At 45.4% G+C, this 23,473-nt stretch overlaps 1 protein-coding gene across 1 annotated transcript in view; it reads left to right on the plus strand.

Annotated features, from left to right (window-relative positions):
• KIAA1549L (KIAA1549 like) overlaps positions 1 to 23,473 on the plus strand; it is a 730,284-nt gene that overhangs the window by 373,565 nt on the left and 333,246 nt on the right. The gene's annotated exons all lie outside the window — the stretch shown is intronic.

Consider the following 23,473-nt stretch of genomic DNA (forward strand, 5'->3'; position numbering starts at 1 on the left):
TTTCTTATTACATTTTATAAGTGTAATTTTCAGTTGGGTAGAGAAAACCCCTTCACGTCTGGTGTCTCTGGAATCAAAATTTAAGACTCAAACTTATGATGAAGCCAGATTGCAATTCTAAATATGCCACTTTTAGAAAGTTGGCATTTTATTGCTTTAGCCATTTGGTACCTGTAGCCTGTCTCTGATCACATGGCTGGGTGTAATTTGCAATTGGACTTTGTGTATTCCTCCTAGACAGCCACACACAATAGGAATGGAGGTGTGTTTCAATTGACCTTTTCTGGCAGGATGGGAGGAGGGAGCTGGGCACAGCCTCATTTACACCTGAATACGCTGTTCCCTTCTGCACACAAAGGGCTGCATACCTCTCTGTATTGAGTCTGGAGCCAGGGCAGAAAGGGAGGACATCTGTGCACTTCAAAGGTGTGTCTTTGAAGTGTCCCCCACTTCAAAGGCACCACTGGATTAAGTACTGGACCTAAGACACCGCCACTTCAGTACACCTTTGGACCTGTGGATACTCTGCCAGGAAGAAAGACTGCTGTGCTGCTAAAGGACTCCTGCTCTGCTGAACTACTACCTGCTGCGATCTTGCATGTGTGAGAAGAAGAGGACCTGCATCTCTTGAACATAGAACCCACAGTCACTCCAAGGGCTATTTCACTCTCCTCCTGATCTGAAGCTTAAGGGACATAACAGGCTTTCAACTGCTGCATCTGCACCCTGCCATCTGTGAGTCTACCCTATCAAGTGGTGCTACCTCAGTCCTGGACCCTTAGAAGTAGGACTAAGCTGCTTGTCAGCAGAAGCAACGCATCTTTTTGACTGAGTGACGCATTCCCCGGGCAGAACCAACGCATCACTGCTGCTGCATGGATTGGACCTGTCGCAAAATACTTGCATCACTGCCACCTCCAGCATTTTGGGATCGACACATCACCTTTGGAACCACCACTGCATGATGTTGTCCTGGTGCAAGCTCCTCTCATCCCTCATCAACAGCACCCTCAATGACAATACCAAAACTCTGAACCTCTACTTTAGTACTCATCGAAATCGATTGACCACCTCTACTGCACCTTGCATCCTCGACACCAGAATTCGTGTGCACGCTCGACAGGATCACTGACGCTTGTTGTGTCACTGACGTCGATACAACAAGACCTCGCACCGCAGCCTCGCCACATCTTGGAACCGATGCATCGCATCATCGTGGCTGCACAACTCAACTTCCACACTGACCCACGCAACACTCTGCAACCAGGATTTAAGGTACTCTGTTCAGTGGGCCCAACTGGGTCCCTGTAGCTATCCTGTGCTCCATCAAGGTTGGCCTGAATTTGTGACTTTGGGCCATATGTATCAAGCCGTTTTTGAATCGCAAAGGCCGAAATTCGCAGAATTTCGGCCTTTGCGACTCGCAAAGGGCCGTTTTGCATGTTTAGGAATGTATGAAACATTCCCAAAATAAGGAATTGCAAAGTTGTGCTATTCCTTATTTTTCCATAGCATTTAGGGAATCGCAATTTTGGGATTCCTTAAATGCTATGTATGTAGCATTTTTGGCTTGCGAATTTTGGTTAAGAATTCGCAAATTACCACCAACTTGTAGTTGATGGTAACTAGCGAATTCTTCCAAAAATGCACAATTTGGCATTTTTAAAGGTGGCATGTGATGCACACACATGCCCATAGGGCATGTATGTGCGCCATATGCACACACATGTTCTTTTCAGGGGTGCAGCAGGGTGTCTTTGAGACACCCCTGCACCCTTGCAATAATTCTCAAATTGCGATTAGCAAATTGCGAATTCGCAATTTGAGAATTATTTTGCATTCATTCCTATGGGCCTCGTGGCCCATAGGAATGCATTGGAAATTATTCCTTAATTGCGAATTCGCAAAATGCGAATTCGCAAATAAGGAAGCTTAAGGAATCGCAAATAAAAAGCGATTTTTTTCATACATACCATTTTGCAATTCCTAATTAGCGATTCCTTAAAATTCACTATTTAGGAAATGCAAAATAGTTTGGTGATATATATGGCCCTTTGTCCTGGTCTGGCACGAACAGATATCACCAATAGTGCTTTGTGCTTTTAGTCAATATTATTTACTATAAACTTTCAAAATCAAATTCTTCAGTTCCACTAATTTTAGTTTTGTCGTTGTGATCGTGTTTTATTTATTAAAGTCAGATCTATTTTTCTAACCTGGTGTGGAATCATTTTTTGGTGTTTTTTTCACTGTTTTACTGTTTGAAATATTGCACAAATACTTTACACACTGCCTTTAAAGATTAGCCTAACTTCTCTGTGCCATCCTACCAGAAGAGGAGCACAGGTTAATTTTGGGTTTGCCTGCTCCTTACCATGACCAGGATTGTGGCTTCTGCTTGACCAGGGCTCATACCCCAGTCAACCAGTAACCCATTTTCCAGCAGTGCTCTTTTTACCTGAAACTTTAATAATTCCGAACTCCGTTTTCTACCTATTAGAGGTTTGTCATTATGGTGTAATTTATTAAAATGTACCCTATTTTTTGAAAATTAGTTTAGAATCTTTCCTATGTTGTGATTTGAATTTATTCCTCTTTGAATGCTGCATAAATACTTTGCACATTGCCTGTAAGTTAGGTCTACCTTCTTTTGTGCCAAGCTACCAGAAGGTTAAGCACACAGATTGTGTTTATTATTTGATTGGGCCTCTCACCTCTCTCAAATAATAACCTAGTTCCTTACAACACCCAACCTCGAACCCACTTCACTTGAGAGAGGCTACAAATCCACAGAACTTTCTTCTTCATCCCATTCATTACCCCATCTGTGAAAAAAACACTAGACCTTTCAGCTATCCCTGTACACTCTTGCTCCCTAGGCGTATCTTACATGAATCTCACCTCCCCAAACTATTCAGCTTATCCTCACTCCTTCTCAGGCCTCATCTTTCTGTGGCTGCCCTAATCCCAAAGGAATGACTATCAAACTCAACCAGCTGCCAATCCACAGCCAGTATCATTTCCTCAACACTCTTAAAACTTGTGTACTTATCATCTCCTTTTCATCTTTATGCCTGAATACTCTCCCAGGGTGGCTTTTTCCCCTCAACCTTTCATATATATTAAAATCGTACACTGGGCATATCACGATATTCCGCGATCTCTCCAGCAGTACCAGCACGCCTTTCCCCTGCTGATCTATCTTGCAACCCCCAAAACCAAGGTCATGCTTGTTTGCCACCAGGTCACCGACACTTATCCCCTCGCCGACCGGTTATAATAATTGCAGGCTTGACTGAGCACTGCACCGGACCCTCGGCGATAGCGTTGGTTAGGACTTTGGCGCGGCTCCCATTGCGGAGAGGTAAGCGTTGTGGGGAGAGTTGTTTGTTGTGAGCTCCATGGGTTTGCCTAGTCGGGAGCCACATTGGAGTAGAGATACACTCGGGAGCTATTAGCTGCATGACGGCGAGGCACAAGGGTTACACGCTGCGTCTAAACAATGCACTTTTGTTAACGTATGGCCGGCTGTCATGGTGCCCGGGGACCCGCCCATAATTCTTGGGGGCCTTGCAGTTGTCCAGCCATTGCGCTGGCTGCGCCCGCCCTACCTCAGGGGACCCGGCAGTCTGGACAGTACGTTTGGTGCTGTGGGTGTGAGGGCCCTAGGGAATGGTAGTGAAGGGTGTAGATGTGTGTAGGTGGTTTTAAAAATAGTATAATGTGTGCCGGAACCCGGCACACATTATACTATATTAGGAAATGAACACCCAGTAGTGTAGATAGTTTCACTTGGTCCTGAAGAAATGCTCAGTATCGCTCTGAACACAATAGCATGAAACATGTCGACCATTGTTATTTAGAGTAGGTTTTTGCTTTCACTGACCTTTAAGCCTGATAAGCAACCACTCTCCTTGTTTTTAGCGAGGTGGGTTACCACTTTATTAAAATTTCCTTGTGGACTACCCAACCTCTTTTAAAATCCCCTACACACATCTACACCCTTCACTACTCTTCCCTAGGGCCCTCACACCCACAGCACCATACGGCAGGAACAAAAGATCCCCGCTGAAGATCCCCTTTATGGGTGCCCGTCGGGTATTGCACCACCGACCTGATGAGGGGCGTGCCCTTATGATGAAGCATGACACCTAGCTTGCTGGGTGTGTGAGGTCTCTAGTTCCGAAAAGGAGGATCCCCCTCCTGTGTGCCTTCACTCACTTTCGTTTTCAACTGTCGAAATATGTTTTATTCAGGGGAACTGCGTACTCCTTCTTTTTTTATACCGGGCTACAAGGGATCGTTCACTGGACCCCGTTAACAAAGCCCTGCCTGTCCCTCTTGTTGTTTGTAGTAAATCTATGATGCATGCCAGCTTCCTTGGTTTGTCACTGGGAACAATTGCCTCTGAATCTGTATCATCACAAAGTTCACCGCATCCACCTTCCGTTCTTTCAGGTTCTGTGTTCCAGCACCCCGCTCCTCTTCTCACAAACTCTCCCCCTGTGTGCCTGTGAGTGAACTGCATAGATTGGGCAAGTTAACCTTCTCCTAACCTCAATTTCCACACCATCCTACATTCAACATCTCTTTTAGTGCTGCTTCCCCAAGCATGTCCACTCCTGGAGCCATCCCATGGAACCTCGACCACTGAAATTGAGACAATGCCTCAGCAATGTTATGGTCCAAATCAGGGACATGCCTTGATCAAAAGAGTACATTCCACTACAAATACCTCAACTTCAAGTCTCTCACCAATCCCATTAGCTGATGGTCCTCAGTTGACTGTTAATCACCACCACCAGTCTTGTTGTTAAGAATGAAGGTTACATTCCCAATCTTCAGCCTCTCACCCCACATTCTAATAGGTAGCACGACTGGGATGAACTCAAAAAGGCAATGCTATATTTGCATTTGTTTCCAGACGATTCTCCACACACCACTATTCCTTTCAGTAAAGGCTAAAACCACTTGCACCTAACATGGTAGAAAATATTTCCACTGTCTAGGTAACTTTGTCCATTTGCAACCACATTGTTCCTTAGTTGTAACGCTGAAACTGCTGTCCCATTTCACATCTTTCCACAACCTCTTCATAATTCCGTTGTGTGAATTCTATGTTATGTGGGATGGGTATGCTCAGATGTGAGTCCCATGCTCTCCACACCACTGGAGTCAAGCTATCCTGGCTGAAGACAGCTGATAGCCAGAAACCGGTCCTAGGATGCTTGATTTCGGTCCAGGAAAGACATGGCTTGGCAGTTTGGGCTGGACTGTTCCCATGAGGCACAGGGTCAAGGCTGATTTGCATATGACCATGTCTGAACTGGGGTGGTGTGGAGTGCAAACAAACGATGGATTTAGGCCCATATCTCTGTACTGGGGTGAATGTATGACATTGTTCTGCATTCTGTCCATTAATTGTTGTTTTTGCATTTGTTACCCCGAGTGGGATGGGTATGCTCAGACGTGAGTCCCATGCTCTCCACACCACTGGAGTCAAGCTAACCTGGCTGAAGACGGCTGATAGCCAGAAACCGGTCCTAGGATGCTTGATTCCGGTCCAGGAAAGACATGGCTTGGCAGTTTGGGCTGGACTGTTCCCATGAGGCACAGGGTCAAGGTTGATTTGCATATGGCCATGTCTGTACTGGGGTTGTGTGGAGTGCAAAAAAACGATGGATTTAGGCCCAGTTCTCTGTACTGGGGTGAATGTATGACATTGTTCTGCATTATGTCCATTAATTGTTGTTTTTGCAATTCTATGTTCCGTTCATGGCTAATGCCATGCATCTGCAGAACACCATGACTGGAGTCACTACTTTACTTGCAAAGTTCAGGTGATCTAACAATTACTGTATAGTCCTCAGGTCACCCTTTTTACTATTTCTCAACAGCGTCTTAATGTCTGCCCCACATCATCTGGCAAAGGTGACACTAGCACCACAAAGTCCAATTCAGTGCCTAAGAAAGTTATGGATAGCTTTTTTCAGGTATCAGTGGCACTCTAAACTCCTCTATTACCTCCTCGAAACTTAATCAATCAGCCACATTCTCATGCCCTCCAGTCAAAAAAATGTAATTAGGAGCCTGCTCTGCCCCCATCACCTCATTCCTCACTCACTCCCAAAAATTTCTGAAGGTTTCATAAACTGAAGTTGACACTGAACAACCCTTTTGCATTGCTTTGATCGTGCATATCTAATCTTCCAACTGAATTTCTAGTAAGGAAAAAATGTCAGGAAGGGTTGGTAGTAATAGGAATTTTCATTTCACATCTGTCTCACCTTTCTATACACCCCCTCTCATTTCCAGACTGATACCACAGGCTTGTGAATGCTGGAGTAGGAAATGGCGCTTTCTCTCTGTTTGATATAATTGTGCAATGATTTTCCTTTTGGGCCGCAACAGGTGGTGCATCAACCTGTGATCCACTTCTGCTTTCTTTGGGATGGCACCCAAAGGACATATGATAAGATCTGAAGGTAGGATTCCCCAAGATGGGCCCACCATCCTCCCTGCCCATACTGTTTTTATTAGTTTGTCCTGAAGAATCCAAGTCATGTCTCTTACTGATTGCAGATTTTCCACCTAGCGGCTATACTGAGTCCAGAGTATGGTATACAAAAACTTAACTTATCTTCCTTTCTATCGGCCTTCTGAGGAGATTTTGTTTACCAGAGGTTTTTGGGCCGATGCTGATAGAATGTCGCTGGAGTGTATGCCATGGTGAAAGACAGTAATGCGGTGATATTTGGCGGGTTGGATGATGTTGTGGTGCATGGCAGGGTGAAGGAGAGTGTCACAGAGTGAAGGACAGTGATGCAGGGTGAATGAAAAGGAAGCTGTGGTGTTGAGCGGGGTGAATGAGAATAAGCTGGGGCGAGAAGCAGGGTGAATGAGAATGATGCCGGGTGTATGCTGGATTAAAATAGAATGCAGCTTGACAAATCCATGAATGCATACAGATTTTATAATAAAATCAGGGCTTTAAGTGGGCCGGGTCCTGCCGGTGCTCAGCAGCGGCAGTTCTAGAAAGCAGGTCTTGAGACGAGTCCTTTCCTTACAGGGCTCTCCAGTTTTGCCCTCACCCTCATGATGATTTTTAAAAAAAAAACTTTGCAGCAATGCCACCCTTTACTGCCTTTGATGAAACTTCAACGAGACTCGTTATAGTTCTTTCACAGTCTCATCATTTCAGAACAGAAGTATTTTCAATATTCTATACAACGAAGCCATGGTTGTTGCATATTTATCTTATGCAACTAAAAACCTTTGACAAAGCCAATAGTCCTGGATTGTTGTAGGTGTAATGTACTTGTTGTAATACAAGTCTGGAGGCAATGACAGACGCAGCAAATTACTAGTCGGGCAGCACACTATGCTAAGCAGAGTTTTAGTTTATGTGTTTTAAGCCACTACCTAATTTAATCGGCAAAGCCCCTTTGAGAGACCCCCCGGTTTTTTCATCCCACTTAAAGCTCTGAATAAAAGTGATGCCATTGCCAGGGTCAATATTAGGGGAGTGAGAATGAACTGCGATGAATGAGAAGGGACAGGACTGATGCCGAGGTGAATTTCCGAGGAATGAGAGTGATGCTGGGCTAAATGACAAGGTGACTAAGAAAAGTATTATTTATAAAGTATGTAGCATTACTTCTGGTTGGTTAAATAACTGCACGCTGAGTCAGGTGCTACTTGACGGATGGGATATGAGAAGGTGCCTTGAATACATCCAATCAGAGATGAGAAGTAATACTCTCTCCTCCGAGTTTTGTCCCTAGAAAAGAGGCAGAACGTGGTGGTGCGGTATTTGCACGCGAATTTTAAATGTTGTGCCTCTTTCTTTTGTCGGTAGCATCCTGCCCGCCAAGGGAACCATACGTACTAAATTACCTCCCAGCACCCAGCAGGTGGCGCCCTGGCGATGGTCTGTGTGACCAATCCCTAGAGGCGGCCATCTCTGGTCCCTTCCCTGCCCTCCAATTGCACGTCTTCCTATGAAGTAGCGCAAAAGACAATGAAATAGGCCGAACGTCAGGAACCCGCATCAATAATAATAATTTTATGTAATAAAAGGAAGCAATTACTCCATTGTCCAGAGACGTGCCATTTGAACAGACAACATTCCTCAAAGAGGAGTCATTTATCTCTTGGCATTATTACCACAGAGAATGTGGCATGTTGTTTATGATTTATACAATTTGGCCAGACTTCCTTGGCGTTGGTATCGATTGGTATTTAATGTCGGACCTTTAATATGTATGATTAAAAAATAAATTAGCTAATAAGAAAATACGATGTTTGCTGAGTGTGATGCAACGGATGCTTGCTGTTCTGAAGGAGTAAGGCTGAGTGGGTTTGGAACCCGTGGCTCACTACCTGGCGTGAATGCATCCATCCGCGGAGCCGCCAGACCCAGAACCATTCTTCCTTTGCTCACGTCGGATGCTGTTTCCTGATGAAAGGCCCTGTTACTCATGACTCAACAGAAATACCTGCGATCAGTGACGGCTCTTTGCAGGGGGTCTGTGGGTAGCCCTGAACATTTAACAGCACTGGAGTGGCAGTGACATGTCTCGACTTGTTACTCTGCATTAGTTGCATACCTGATTAGCCAGTCAGCTGTCCAGCATGCCCTGTTCTCTGCTCTAGCTGGATTATACCACTGGACAGTTTAGTTATGCAGAAAAACACCACATACCAAGAAGTTGCTTTATTATGGGTTCTCGTGTCTAGGACTGCTGGAAGAAATACCCACAAAGTTGCCCACCTATTACACAACACGCCCCATAATAAAAATTCAGTGCTATTAGCTTTGACATTTCATGGTCGAGAAGGCAAGACATATTGACTTTGCCAATGCTTGTTTATCCATCTTTATTGAATCTATCATTCTTTTGCTAGAGAAGTTGCCAGTAGAACTGAATGTGCCTTTATAAGTTGTTCAGGGATTACGCTATATATAGTTTGAAGAGACATTTTGAAAGGATGAATGTACAATTTGTGCATATTTTATTTGGAGTATTTATAATATTTGTGTTGTCAATCGTTTTTCATGCCTGTATGTTTTCTGCTCAAGGGCAAGCAGCTCGCTTTTCTAAACTTGGAAGGTTCATAAATCGCTGCCATGTCACATGTAAAAGAGAAATAAACACGTTTTCGTTGAAAATAGACAACTTGAAAAAGCATTAAAGTAGACCGAACATCCTCCGGGCCACTGAATCACTGCACCACGTAGGTTAGAGGGATACTACTTGATTTGAAGAAAAAACATTACCCGGAGGGAAACAGTGGCAGAAGCAATGTCAACAAAATGCCTGTATGTATTTGACATTAGTCGTGATTAATTGTGCAGCAGTCTGTACAAGCTGAGACATGACTACCAGGCGGTTCAGAAAAGCTAGCAGTCATACATAACGCCCCCCTTTGAGTTCTCTGGAACATGAGGCATTCTTGAGGTGTTTGCACCAGCTTCTGAAGCTTCTAAATCATGGTTTACATATTGCCATAAGAGGAAAGGCAAACAGGGTACTAATGAAATGAGCATATTGTAACAAACGGCTCAGGTTGTATGTTCATTTGAGGATATTTTTGTAACACTAGATTGTTCCATGGATCTATCATACCTGCATTGCTAGATATGCAATGAAAAATATATACAAAATGGCTCCTGAAACATGTGGGCTACTGTGTGGAATATTATTGATTTCTACGAGGCCATTTTCCGGCCTGTGTATTCAGCAATTGATCACTGCTCAGTTTTCAACACATTAGTGGAGAAATGCACCAGGGATAGGCAAGGCGATTTGTCTGGTGCTATTTTAGTTCTTACACAAGCCTGCGGCTCTGTTAATAGGTCAGACTTGTGGGGTGTTGACAGCGCTAGGGATGGATGGACAGGACCTCTCATTTATCATTTCAGCGCATGAAATCACCTCGGCAGTAGTAGCATACTGGAGAGACAGAAGTACTACCATACATACTGTTCAATACCAATACATTCACTAACATAAACTTAGACGTTTTGTCTAAACTTAGACCAAACATCTAAGTGTACGACTTAGGGAATTCACAAAGGGCATTAATGAGGACTATCTTTATGTCCACACCTGTGGAGGTGAACACTTTGTGCTCATGAAAACATATTAAATGGAGCAAGTAAATCAAGTGAAAAAAAGATACAGAATGCTACAGCGCATTGGACCAGAATTCAAAGCGAAGTTATGCATGAATCAATATATTTATGAACAAGTTTTGTAAAATCATGTAATAATTCACAGTCTAAATTTAGCTAGTGCAAGGATCTGTGTTTGTACTTTGCATGCAGGGATTGGTGTACACTATTTCATATTGCAGACCATTACACAACTGCATACTGTTTTTTACTTTTCTCTTCTTTGCAACTTTTTAGTTTCATCCACAATCATTTCTCAGGCCGATGAGCCATCAGCTGCAGCTTTGGTGTTTGATCTAGAGAGATTGCAGGCCTATATGGTACCTCAGCTCAAAAAGTTCTACAAGGAGTTCAAATGTCCTATGAGAGGCATCACTAAGAAGGAGGAGCTGAATGCTGGGGTCTGGTTGACTGCAAAGGAGGCTGGTGGGCACACAGAGGATGGGAATGATAATGTGGATTTGGAGGAGCAGAGCCTGCATGGTCATTTTGTGAATCAGGAACCGCCTGGGAGGAAGGTATCTTTCAGGGCAAGCAGCAGTGTGCCTTCAAGCGGTCTGTCCCCAGGGTAGCTCAGGGGCAGGCGGGAGACTAGAAAGCATCAGATGGAGCTGGAAAAGCTCAAGATGGAACTCCAAACTCAACATAGAGGCATAAATGGACAAACTGGCCGGAGAGGAGAGAAAGATGATGCTAGCTCAAGAGCTGAGCTTGAAGGAGCTGGATTTGAAGGCCAAGTCCAGCACAGATGGGGGCAGTGTTACTTCAATGCAGTTGGAGAGAAAGGTGTACATTCCTAAGAATGTAGGCAAAGAGTATACTAAGGAAGATGATATCCAGAAGTGGTTTCAGGGCCATGAGGCATTGTTCCACATGAATGGGATCTCTGAGAGTGATTGGCGGCTGGATTGCGGTACTACTTCACAGTGGAGGGGAGGGACTCATAGCTAGCCCTAGGGAAACCAAATGAGCTCACTTATACTGCCATGAAGGACACCCTCACCATCAGGTATAGTCTTACCCCAGATAAGTACAGAGCACGTTTAGGCAGACCCAAAAACCTAATTTTCAGACATGGCTTGAATATGTAGATTCCTTTTGCAGAACACTGGATGTTCGGGTGAAGGGCAATGAGGTAACAGATTACCAGGGGCTGTACAATTTGATGGTGTGGGAGCACTTGTCTATTCTGTTTTTTTCAGCACTTGATGGACAGCAGGCTTACTGACCCCAGAATGCTTGCTTAGGAGGCGGACTGATGGATGAGTACCAGGGTCCACAAGAGGTTGTATTAGGGAGGCTCAGCCAAAGGTAGACAGGGTTCCTAGGAGAAGAAGGCGGGGGCATACAAAGATTAAAACAGGGATTTCTCTAATGGGTCCCAAAATAGCTCCCAGGGTAAGGATTTCCAGCACCCTGTTGAGAAAAATAAGAGTTGGGTCCTACCAGGAAAGTTTGGAGGGAAAGGACCCCTGAAGTGCTTTCACTGTAGAAAGGAATGGCACTTTAGAGGGAGTCCCAAATGTCCCAAGCGGTCACAGGCCTCCACCAGTGGGCAGTCACTGGGGATGGCCAGTGTAGTACTTGGAGAGGAGCTGGTCCCAGGTGGGTGTGGGAAACCAACTGAGATGACCCCTGTCTCACTAGGGAACAGTGAGATGGTCGAGAAAACCTTATAATACTAAGACATACAGGCAATAAGTGACCATTAATGGACAAAGGGTAGAGGCTCTGAGAGAGACAGGAACCAGCGTGACTACTGTGAGCTGTCACCGTGTGTCAGAAGAGCAAGTTGTCCCTGCAGTGTTTCACAAAGTATTTGAAGTAGTCAACAGTGAGAGCCATTGTAAGTTGGTGCAGGTTTCCTTTCAGTGGGGGGGGAGGGGGGTTCCCTCAGGTTCATTGAGGGTAGCTGTGAGCCCATCCATGCCTGTGGATAATTTGATGGGAAACAACCTGGAACACACCACGTGGAGGAATGTGGAATATTTGGAGAAGTTCGGATTGCCTGAGTGGGGATTCCTGACCACATGGTCCATAGCAGCCCAGGATGATCAGTAGGACCTGGTGTCTGAAAGAGTGACCCAGGTGTCTGCCAAGAAGAGGAGGGGCAAGGGTCGCGGGAAATCCATTTCAGAAATTCCCACGGTCTGGGAGGAGGTTGGACCTGAGCGGGATGCCCCAGAACCTACAGGGGCAGAAGTGGCCAGACTGGGGAACCTCCTGAGCTGACCCATTAGCAACAGGAAGGCAGTCCGTCCAGGGAGTAATTATGTGCACTGCAGAAAGAGTGCCTTGTGGGTCTTTGTCAGTAGTTCGAGGACCAAGCAGCTGGCAAAGAGTCTGGATCTTACTGGATCTATTGGGAGACTGGTCTGCTGACTAGTGAGCTTAAAGTGTCTGTGCCTGGGGCAGCCTGTGGGCAGGTAATTTGGGACAAGGCAAGACATTTTACAGGCTTGTCACCCATTTTTACTGGCCCCAAATGAGAAAAACCTCAGATGCGTTCTGTAGGTCCTGCCAGATTTGCCAAGCGAGTGGCTGGAGTGGAGGAGATGTAAGGCTCCCTTGCAACCATTACCTGTCATTAGCACCCCTTTCAAGTGTGTAGGCATTGACAATTTGGGTTCTCTGCAGTCGCGGCTCCTCCGTAGGGGCATCGGGGCGTCGCCTCACTGCTTTCTCCCAGTGCGAGAAGCAGAAACATAACATGGTAAAACTACAATTTTATGTTGTTTCTGCTTCTCACACTGTGAGAAAGCAGAAGCGCCTGGTTGTGGGCCGGCGGGTGGGCGGTCCTGCTCGAGGGCAAGGGGGGAGTGGCTTGCCCACTGTTGTGGGCCCTGACTGCCTTGGTCAGCCTGGGGTTGACCAAAGCAGCCATGCGCACTCTCCCTTTTCTCTATGTAGGCTGCATGCAAATTCAAATGTCACCAGCTGCCACTGGTTCTCTGGATCCCAAGACAGCCATGGGCAACAGGTCCATCCAGTTCTGAGGACAGTGATGTCACCCTACGTGGCCTGGGCACTGATGGGGATCTTTACCTGCATGGGTTTCCCCAAGTAGGTGGTATCTGACTGATGTATCAGCTTCATGTCGCTCTACATGAAGGCCATGTGGAAGGAGTGTGGAGTGAACTACAAATTCATTACCGTTACCACCCCCAGAACAATAGGTTGGTTGAAAGGTTCAACTGCACCCTGGAAGGCATGATTACAGCTGCATGCAGCCTACATAGAGAAAAGGGTCTCCCATTAGGCACCCGGCTGGGGAACTGTGCGCCTGCACCGCACCAATCACAACGCTGCTAGTTGTGATTGGCGGAGGGGAAGGAGGCTGCCCGGTGGCTGCTTCCTGTTGAGGAGAGAAGCAGAAAAAGTGCAAATCTGGACCCTCCAGGAGCTGAGGCGGCCTGGAGAAGGTAAGATTTATTTTAATTTAATTAAACCTTTCCCGCCTGCCCCTCTTAAGTTTTATTTTAATTTAATTAAACCCAAAGGCGAGATCCTGCCTCCCCCGTAGCCCCTGGAAGTGTCATATAGGGTTGCACGAGGGGAGGTGGTTTTTAGGACCCCCCCATGACAACTGGGAAACTGCAACCGAAGATTATTGGCTGCCCGTTCATGACTGGCGAAGGCCTGCATGACAGCAGTGGCCTGGGACATGATCCGAATCCCTGGGAGAGCTGCTCCTGTGGCATATCCTGAGTGCGGTATGGGTGATATCAGTGTCCAAGCGGGGATGAACGCCGGCAAAGCCAGGACCTAGGGAGCTGGGCTCAGTGTCTTCCATGAGGTGCTGACCGCAGGGACACCTGCATCCCTGCATTGCAATGCTGGAGCCTGCTGGTCATGACCTGGGTTAGCCCTGTGAGTGTAGTGAGAGGTGAGACAGCTGGGGACTCTCCACCCATTCCTTATGCAGCGGGATGTGAGTGGGACCAGAGCTGCACACCTACAGAGGCTCACTGCCCGATGCTCCTGCTGCCCCTTTAGCGAGATAGGACCAAGTGAGATGTGGCGTGGACCGCTTAAGCGGTGCTGTGTGAAGTGGAGAAGCTGAGTAACCCCACCCTTGAGGCGAATTCTGGGCACAAGGCCCCACCCTTCATACCTATGGAGCAGCTGTGGGCCCGGAGACATCATCAGGGCTAGGGACACACCTCATTTCCCCCCGTGGCCAGTGGAGCAGCGACAGTCTGAGACTTGGCCCTGTGCTTGGAGTGAGTTGCTAGTGCTGGGTGTCAGGTGTATGAGGAGCTCTAAACCTACTGTGTCTTTGCTTGCACCTGCCTGTAGTGCACGCGGGGCCAGCTGAAGGATGCCAGTGGCTGTGAAGCGTAGGCCAGATACACGTTTAGTGCTGCCACTCCTCGGCCATCTTGCTGGTCACGCCTATGTGAAGCTCATGCTTAGACATGTGAAGCACATGCTTAGATGTATGAGCACATGCTTAGACGTGTGAGCACAGGCACAAGAATGTAGACCACCTAATAATTTGCACAACCTAGCCAGGAGGACAGTATAGCGCTGTACACAGAACTTGTGTACCATAAAAGCATTGAAAAACAATATACAGTTTATAGAATGCTTTTTTCAAATCCATCTGAAATGCCAGATCTGATTTCAGTCAGATGTACTCATATGCAGGAGACATTTTGTTTTGATATTTTGGCTCTTCTTTTTGTTAGGGTTTTTTAATTAATGTGACTTCTATTTCTGTATTTCTTTGACCACCTGTGAGTTACAATTTCCTTTTCAGGCAAGACAGTAGGCCAGTGTGGACTGACTTATGTGTTATGCAAGCTATCTTCTATAACATTTTAGCTTTTGGGCTGATCTGTTCTGATTTGTTTGGCTCCTGTAGCCAGATAGGAGGAAGTATGAATGATGGCTTTTCTATATGCAAGAGTCGATTTTGGATGTGCTGCTAGGATTACATTATGTTTGTTAAGAGTGCTGATCGGAGTCCTGGAGTACACATTAATTAAATAGAAACATAGTTGATTCAGAGCAAATTTGCTTGACAATGCACCATTTGTCCACTCTTTTTTCAAAATGTTCTCAGGGAGAGAACCCCCCGCCCCCCCCGAACTGCCCGTAGGTTGCTCGGGTTCGCTCATCGCAGTGCAGTGTGGCAACTATTTATCCTGCACCACTTTCAAATGTCACCAGCTGCCACTGATTCTCTGGATCCCAAGACAGCCATGGGCAACAGGTCCATCCAGTCCTGAGGACAGTGATGTCGCTCTTCGTGGCCTGGGCACTGATGGGGATCTTTACCTGCATGGGTTTCCCAAAGGAGGTGGTATCTGACTGATGTATCGGCTTCATGTCGCTCTACATGAAGGCCAGGTGGGAGGAGTGTGGGGTGAACTACAAATTCATCACCCCTTACCACCCCCAGAACAATAGGTTGGTTGAAAGGTTCAACTGCACCCTGAAAGGCATGATTACAGCCTGTTGGAACCCATGAGGTGTAAGTCAGACATCCTCTCACTATGCCTTCTATTCGCCTACACATAGGTATTTGAATTTGAATTTAAAAACATTTGTATAGCGCACTTCTACCGTGCGGTTTCTTGGCGCTTTTGGATTGCAAGGAGACAAACAGGAACAGAGGGAGACTAAACATTATAGGCTTGGGAGAAAAGCAGAGTTTTAAGACCTTTCCGGAACTCGATGTAAGAGGGCGTCATACGGAGTTATGTCGGGAGGGAGTTCCAGAACGCAGGAGCAAGAACTGCAAATTTTGTTCCGCCCGCCTTTTTCTTTCTGAAACGGGGGGTAGTTAACAGGGCCTGATGAGTGGATCGAAGCTCTCTTCCCGGCGTGTAGGGTTTGATGGCGGAGCAAATGAACTCCGGGGCGGTGCCCATTTTGGCCTGAAAGGTGGTACAGCCAAGCTTGAACAAGGCTCGCTCTTTCACCGGCAGCCAGTGCAGGGCCTGCAGTAAGGGAGTAACTCGATGGAATTTGGGCAGGCCGTGAATCAGGCGGGCGGCCTGGTTCTGCACTAGCTGCAAACGGTGAATGGCATAGGCTGGAGCGCCATTGTAAATGATTTTACCATAGTCAAGGCGCGAGAGCACCATAGCCATCACTATGATCTTTAGGGCAGGTAGAGAGAAGAAGCGAGAGATCTTCCTGATGGTTCTGAGGGGAAAAAAACAAGAGGAAACAACCGAATTAACCTGTGAATGGACAGAAAGTGAAGAATTCAGGAAAATACCAAGGGTTTTGACTTTAGGGACAGGGAGCGGGGGGGGGCACCAAGTGAAGAAGGCCAATGGGAAGGGGACCAGGGACTGCAACCACCTCCGGTACTACAGAAGTAGGTTGGCTTCAGCCCTTTTAAGCTTCTGTATGGGCACCCTGTGAGAGGACCTCTCAATTTGGCAAAGGAGGGCTGGGAGTAAGCTCCTAGGAATCCACCCCGGGGTGTATTCTGTGACATGGTGGCTTTCTGGATTCTGACAGCAGGCTACAGGAAACTCGCCCAAGAAAATCTAGAAGCTAGCCAGGAGGAAATGAAACATTGGTACGACCAAAATACCACTCTTGTTGAGTTTCAGCCTGGTCAAAAGGTGTCGGTGATGGAGCCAGTAGTGTCCCATGCTCTACAAGACAATTGTTCTGGCCCATTTGTGGTGAAGGAGTGCAAGAGTGACGTCACCTACCTGATAGACTTGCAGACTCCTAGGACACCCTTGGGGGCCCTTCATGTGAACCGTCTCAAACCCCACTTCGAGAGGCCGGGGTTGACCATGCTCTTGGCTACTGATTATTGGGTGGAAGAGGAGAGTGGACCTCTCCCAACCTCCTGTCTGCCCAGGAGCAGGATGGGTCAGTGGAGGGTGTGATCATCTCCCCTACACAGACCCTTGAGCAACAGAGTGATTGCCACCAGTTGCTGGGGCAGTTTGCAACTCTGTTTTCACTCATGCCATGAGTCACCCTTTGGTGCATTCAAGACATCGATACTGGGGATAGTCCACATAAGAAGCACAACATTTACAGGCTGACTAAAAGAGTGAAGGCTAGCATTTTTTCAAAGAGATTTCCAAGATGTTAACACTGGGGTGATTGAGCCCTCAAGCGGTCCTTGGTCCAGCCCAGTGATCTTGGTTCCAAAGGCTGCTGTGCCTGGTGTCACTCCTGAACTGCGGTTCTGCATGGATTACCATAGGCTCAATGCTGTCACAAAGACTGATGTATACCCCATCCCCCGAGCTGATAAACTCACTGATCGTCTGGGAGCTGCCAAGTTCCTCAGTATATTTGATTTAACGTCTGGATACTGGCAGATTGCCTTGACCAAGGGGCACAAGAGATATCAGCATTCTCAATACCAGAAGGGCACTACCAGTTTCAGGTCATGCATTTTGGGTTGAAGAACGCTCCTGCCACATTCCAGAGGTTGGTCAGTCGGGTCCTGGCTTGGTTGGAGAAGTTCAGTGCCGCCTATCTTGACGACATTGCAGTCTTCAGCTTCAGTTGGGAGGACCATTTGTACTATCTAAGTTGAAGGCCCTGCCAAGTGCAGGCCTCACTATCAAGGCCAATAAGTGCTAGATAGGGCAGGGGTTTGTGGTGTACTTCGGACACCAGGTAGGAAGTTGCCAGGTGGTATCCCTACTAGCCAAGATTGACACCATTCTGGCTTGGGTACCCCAAAGACCCATACAAAGGTGAGAGCCTTCTTAGACCTCACTGGGTACTACCTACATTTGTCAAGGGGTATGGCATCATTGTTGACCCTTGACAGAGCTGACTTTAAGGACTTTAATGAAAAGAATGAATATATGGTTAAAAAATGAAATTGAACTTGTCTCAAAAAATCATTGAATGAATAAAATTCAATTTATGATTGAACTTGAAGCATTTTTTGATCACTAAAGGAGTGCCCCATTGGGATTTGTGACCAAGCTCTTATGGAAACACACATTCGTGCATCACTGCACTGATGACATCATCAACATACCCACTCACACCCCCATGTAGCCTCTCATACACCCACTCACATGTCCATTTAAGAATTCACATACCCACTCACAGACCCATACAACTATTCACACACCCACTTACCCATCCATACAGCCACTGACACACCCACTCACTCACCCACTGAGAGACTCATGCAGCTAGTCACAGACCCACTCAGCCACTCTGACACCCTCTCACAGACCCGCTCAGACACTCATGCATCCACCCATACACCCACACAACCACTCACACACCCATACAACCATTCATAAACTCACTCACACCCCCACAATAACTCACACATCCACTCACAGCACCCACTCACAGCTCTATAAAATTACTCACACACCCAGTCAAACACCCATACCAACAGTCACACGCCAGCTTACAAACCCATACAATCACTCATGGCCCCACAACCACTCACACATCCATACAACCACACACACACACACCCTTACACACACAACCACTTACAAAACTACTAACACACTCATACAACCACTCATACATCTAGTCAGAAACCCACTCACTCACTCATACACCACTCATACATCAGCTGACACACCCATACATGCACTGAGACACCCATTCACACAGTGGTACAGATAGTTACACAGTTCATCAGATCACATATGTCAGAAATAGTATCACTCATTAATAGTATACCTTGTATACTAATCTAACTTTTGTAGTAGGTTAGTATGTATGTTTAAAACTCACAGACTCTTAGAAAATACTTAAACTCACTTGATAATGTCATGAGTGATGTCTTTTGAGATGTCGTCAGTGATGTCACTGGCAATGTCATAAGTTATATAATAAATGAGGTCATAAGCTGTACATTGTGGAACCGTAAGTTATAGTTAGCTCATGTAACTATAACTGCTGAAATTCGATGGTTGGGTGTGAGTGAAATTTGAGCTTAACTATAACATCCGTATTGCCTTTGTTTTTTTCAGTGAATTTAAAAGGTGTTTTAAACACACACACACATGCTCACACAGTGGCCACTCTGTATTTATAGTTAGAATAAGGATTTCTTGGATTTTTGACCCTTAATAACTTTGCATCCATTTAATGAATCTCCGCTAAACCTTGTAGACCTCTTGCACCCGTTACATTGTCGGAGGATTGAAAGTTCTGTGGTGTTTGGTCATGGTGGTGCAACACCAAATGGGGGGGTCCCAAAACACACTTGAAATCCATATGCATTTAAAATAGACTTTTGTATTTCATGTAACGGCAAAACAGATAAACACATTGTAATGAAATTTCAAGGCTATGTTAATTAGGCTATGTAGATGGTTCTTTTTGCTATTGCAAGTGCTGTTATGAAGTGGTTATGGAGTGATAAGGGCCAACATGTTGTGATATCTTGTAGCACAACACTTTAAAACTAACAAGGAAGTCCCAAAAATAAACTAGACTGCATATGTAAAGTTTCAGATTTACTACATGAACAACTGAAACACCCATTTATGGTCACATGCTAATAGAAACCTACAAACAAATACGTAATGAATAGAACACTTCTTAATCTAGGTGAGCTATTTTTGCACCCTCTCTAACTCACAAAATAAAACTGTCCCAACAAGCCAAACAAAAGTGATTTTTCTTATGCACTCCTGTGCCACAACATTATAAATTGTCCTAGCAGTGAGATACTCAAACTACTATATGGAGGACATGATAGTTGGCCTTTAGGGAAAAAGAAATCCACATTTTTACAACAATAAGAATGATTGCCTTTCTTTCATATTGGCCTTTATATGTAGCACAATCCATCTAAAAATAGCAAGGAACCCCAAAAAATGAACTGGACTGAATATGTAAAATTTCACAATTACTACATGAACAACTAAAGGACACATTCACTGTCACATGATTATGTAAACCAATAAACAAATACAATAGATATAAAGAAAGAAATCACATTAAATCTGATTGCCACTCTGTAGTTATGGTTAGTATTCCCAAAGATAGGAATTTCTCTGACATTATCCCTCTAATATGTTTCCACCTGTTTGACGAATCACCACAAAATTTTCCCAGACCTATAGCATTTTCTCAGTTTCCAGTCAGCTGTCTTAACCTAAGAGGATGCAGAATCTGCCCTGCCAGGATTTAAATAAGCCACTTTCAGCCTGTACACACACCCTCAGCAGAAAGCTATCAACTCACAGAGCTAGCTTAGAGTAATCTCAGCAGAAAGCTATCAACTCACAGAGCCAGCTTAGAGTAATATCCCCAATTCTAATATTAACCCTTTACTGCAAAACAAATCAATTTAGAAATGCAGTCTCAAAGTTAATTAATCAGATTACATATTTAATTTCCTCCCCGATAGGTGATGATTTTAGAGTTAAGAGCAAATGCATACCCATCTTCATTTATGCAGACCACTGCCTCAAAGCCGACCATAGCAGGTAGATTTCATTTTGTGATGAGGGGGGGAGTCACTGATTGCCTTGGAACTGGGCGCTTCAGTTTTAGTCCCTGAAGTGCCCAGGGCGAGTGTCAATCAGTGGCACCTCATCACAGAGTGGGGTGGGGTCACACTCTCACTGACACAATCCTATTCTGAGACAGTTGAGGTATTGCTGCCTTCCCCCGGTCATCCAATGAGGAAATGCAGCAGTCCCAACCCTCCTGGGACCTCGGAGGCTTCCCTTTCTACAGTGAAAGTAAGTTTTATGTGTTTTATGTTTGGTGCATGCGTGCTTGTATGTATGTGTATTTGTGAGTGTTGTGAATGGGTGTGGGTGCAGATGCATGAGTGTGTGTGAATGTGTCTATGTGCTTGTGTGCCCCCCACTCTGCTCCCTGATAAAATTACTGGCTGCCACTGGTGATTAGCTTATGTTGTGATAAACTTGCTGTGGTTGTGCTTTGCCCCTCACACTTTGTATACCCCTTTTCAATCACTATTCCCCAAGACTTTTTGAACTTGGATTCCACCCTCACATCAATCCCAAATTCAATTCCAGGGGAGCCTAATTGTAAGAAATTTGAGTATTAGATGTGGGTTTGGCAACCCACCTCAAATAATAATCATAATCCACGTCAGGGTGAACCACAAAAGTCATTAAATTAACCTGTGCTCAACCCTCTGGTAGCTTGACACAAAGCTGTCAAACTTAACATGAGGCAATGTGTAAAGTATTTGTCCAGCACTCAAACAGCAATTATGTGAAAGCACAACACAAGAAAAATCCCAAACAAATTTAGAAGAAAAAAAAAAAAGTTTATTAGATAAAGGACAGCAAAACAACAAAAATCCAATAATTCAAATCGGAGATATGAATTTTTAACGTTTGAATTACAAATGAAGCCAAGAAGCTCAAAGCAACAACTGCGGTTATCAGGTTACGCTTGACATGGTGAAAAATTAAGGCTGACTGTGGTAGAGTGCAGTTTGGATACAGGACCAGGTTTTTCCCAGTGGAAAGTTTAGCTTCTAACTTAGAAACCTTTATGGAGAAAAAGTGATAGTTGATGTATCATCGGCAGTGCAAATTGCAAGCTCAATCCAAACCTGCGCTCGAAGATGGCGGGTTACTGAAGAGCAGGGTACCGATGAAGGTAAGAAAGCTCTAAGCAGGCAGTCGGAAGTCTGTGCCCAGGAAGGCTTTGACGTTGATCGGTTGCTTCTCAACATTGGTCCCGATAAAACCCCTTCTGTTCAGAATTACCATCTGCTTCAGTGGGGAAGAAAGTGTACTGTAACACCAGCTAAGGTTTTAGGACCTGGGGGTCACCACTAGGGTGTTCGGACTCATTTCAACAGAGGCCAGAAGCAGGGTCCAGGGCAGATCCAGCTGGGAGTCGTCAGCTAAAGCAAATTGCAGGGAGGAAGTGCTCTGAAAGCTTGATATGTCCCTGTAGATCAAACAAGAGGTCAGCCAACAGTCCCTAGAGACACTTATGGGGGTCCTGGGTTCAAGGCAAGCAGGTCCAAGGTCCAGTCTTTCTTCAGGTTCCTGAGAAGCTGGACAGTTTTTCTGATTCTCCACAGGTCCAGGAGGGTTCTGAGGAAAGGTATGTTGGAACTTCATTTGAGCTTAGTACCAGCCTATAACTTTAGGGCAAACCTTTGTCCACCCCTAAACTAGTTTTAGGCGGTTCCTCTACTCCCACTTGGTTTGTGCCATCCTGATCAGAGAACAAAACGGGGGACAGGCCTGGCTGTGAGCTACATCTACCACTGACAAAATAGGCATATTTTGAAGCTCGGGAAGGGGCGGTGCAGGGCCCCCTGACTATCCAGTCAAGGGTGGAGGCCTGTTCCCTGCTCCCAGGGCCTTTAGATCACTGTCTGAGGAGCAACACATATCTTACCACAGGAGAACCATCAAGGGTCGGGTGATATCTGGGCACTGTCATGAAAGTCTTTTGGTTTTAGGCACGAGAATGACACCTTTTAAAAGTGCAATTCCAAAATAGCAATATAAAATATGACTTTGACAATTACGTTAGATTTTAAATTACTATTAAAATTAGCTCTTGAATCATTTTCCCCAAACTAAAAGTAAGCATTATAAATTGGTATATTATAACCCAGTGTTTTCTTATGGGAGATCCACAGTGAAAAACATTAAATATATATGTTTTACTTTTTAAATACCATGCAGCTTGCCCTGTGGACATTTAGGAACTACCTTAGGGGTGACTTATAAGTCATAAAATAGAAGGTTTAAACCTGGCAAAAAGTTTGTTTTGCTAGGTCAAAATGATAGTTTAAAACTGCAGACCCGGTTGCATGGGCAGACCTGGAGACATGCTTTAAAATGCTACCTTAGTTGGTGGCACATTGAGTGCTACAGACCACCAGTAGCATTTAATATTCAGACCCGGGTACATGCAGTACCAGAAACTAGGGACTTATAAGTAAATTAAATATGTCAATTAGGTATTACCATTCTTAACATGTTTGCAAAGGGAGTGCACAATCACTTTACCACTGGTTAGCAGGGGTAAAGTGGACAGAGCCCTTTGACCAACAAAAATTTCCAACACTGATGTATTCTGCAAGGCCTCCTGGGTTTTGAGCATCAGATACTGCACCAATCCTGAAAAAAGTGTTCTTGTCTTGGAACTCCGGGGCTACACCAATCTTGAAAGGCAGTGTCCCATGAAGCAGTGTGATTAAATATCACACCCCTGTTTTTTATACAACCGTTGGGGGGATTTCGACGGACGATGACAAGGGAAAATTATTTATTTATTTAATTTTCCCTTGTCATCGTCCGTCAAAATCTCCCTCCCACCACTCTTACTTGCACGGGCCGTAGCTGATAGCCAGGGTCA

This window comes from Lissotriton helveticus, chromosome 3_1, assembly GCF_964261635.1.
Source record: "Lissotriton helveticus chromosome 3_1, aLisHel1.1, whole genome shotgun sequence".
Taxonomy (NCBI): Eukaryota; Metazoa; Chordata; class Amphibia; order Caudata; family Salamandridae; genus Lissotriton; species Lissotriton helveticus.